Genomic DNA, 1689 nt, shown 5'->3' on the forward strand with positions numbered 1-1689 from the left:
ACACTGATACTGAGAAACGAAAGCTAGGGGAGTGAATGGGATTAGATACCCAGTAGTCCTAGCTGTAAACGATGGATACTAGGCGCTGTGCGTATCGACCCGTGTAGTGCTGTAGCTAATGCGTTAAGTATCCCGCCTGGGGAGTACGTGGGATTAGATACCCAGTAGTCCTAGCTGTAAACGATGGATACTAGGCGCTGTGCGTATCGACCCGTGCAGTGCTGTAGCTAACTCGTTAAGTATCCCGCCTGGAGAGTACGTTCGCAAGAATGAAACTCAAAGGAATTGACGGGGTCCGCATAAGCGGTGGAGCATGTGGTTTAATTCGATGCAAAGCGAAGATCCCTGACTACTCCCATTCATGAACAATTTGTAAGAGTAAGGCCAATAGATCAAAAAGCACCAGTGGTCTAGTGGTAGAATAGTACCCTGCCACGGTACAGACCCGGGTTCGATTCCCGGCTGGTGCATTTCCGATGTTCTTGCTGTGATGAATTTGGCTCCCAAGTGAGCGTGGGTCGATCGCAACCATCTGATCTTCTTTGGATGAAAATCAATGGCGCTTCTGAGCTTGACACTTTTTTTTTTTTTGTGTGGAGAATTTATACCAAAAAATAGTTAGTGAATTTATGAAATATTTGATAATGTGAAATTCAACTGTTTTAATTTGTGTTTAGTATGTAATTTTTAAAATGTGAACTATTTCTAAAATTTCCATCTCCGTTGATAATGTTTTAAAAAAGATTATGAAGTTTTCATTTACTCACTAACACATTTTTTCATATTTTCTCCTATTTTATGTGGTATCGACATTTTGCCTATAAATACTGTATTAATTATTAGATATGATGATTTAAAATGCTCAATTATATCATAATAAAGCTATAATTAAAGTTTCATTGACAAATTTAAATAATCTCTATAACTTTTCCTATATTTCCATTCTCATCATATATTTTTTTTAAATGTCTTAACCTCGACATTTTAAATCAATATTGACATTTCAAAGATTTCAAATCATAAATTCGATACATGACATGCAAAAGTTCAAGAAGCTTTCAACCAGGTTTAAAATGAAAAACTTAGATACATTAAAAATTTTGTTTATTTTCTATTGCAACCTAAAAAGCTAAACTTCAATTCACTATGATCTATCCTAAAATATTGTAACAATTTGTTGGAAATGTCCTAAAATTCGTAGTTCATAATTATCGAATCATATTTATTTATCAATAAAAGTATTATTGAAATTGCTTTCTGTTATAAAATCCAATAAACTAGGGCATCGTTATACCATTGACAGTCTCCCACTTGTCCTAGATTTATGAAGCTCGTAGTCCTAGTCTGACTAGGTGACCCTCAAACACTTTAGCCGTGAGGGCCTTCGTAAATGGATCTGCAAAGTTATCTTCAGATACTATTTTCGTGACTATCACATCTCCTTCGTGTACTATCTTCCTGATGAGATGATGCTTTCGATCAATGTGTTTTCCGCGCTTGTAGCTCATAGGTTCCTTTGAGTTAGCAACTGCTCCACTATTATCACAATACAGGGTGATCGATAGATGCATATTTGGAACCCCTTCCAAATCTACCAGAAATTTTATGAGTCATATTACTTCTTTAGCTGCTTCACATGCAGCTACATATTCAGCTTCCATCGTGGAATCAACAATACAACTCTGTTTA

At 36.1% G+C, this 1689-nt stretch overlaps 2 non-coding genes across 2 annotated transcripts; both read left to right on the top strand.

Moving 5' to 3' along the window:
- Positions 1-399: 399 nt before the first annotated feature.
- On the top strand, positions 400-470 carry TRNAG-GCC. The gene has a single exon. It is a non-coding gene; the product is annotated as a tRNA-Gly (tRNA).
- Positions 471-482: 12 nt separating this feature from the next.
- On the top strand, positions 483-573 carry LOC120078872. Its single transcript, XR_005482151.1, has one exon. It is a non-coding gene; the product is annotated as a small nucleolar RNA snoR114 (small nucleolar RNA).
- The last annotated feature ends 1116 nt before the right edge of the window (positions 574-1689 follow it).

This window comes from Benincasa hispida, chromosome 5 (assembly GCF_009727055.1).
Source record: "Benincasa hispida cultivar B227 chromosome 5, ASM972705v1, whole genome shotgun sequence".
NCBI lineage: Eukaryota > Viridiplantae > Streptophyta > Magnoliopsida > Cucurbitales > Cucurbitaceae > Benincasa > Benincasa hispida.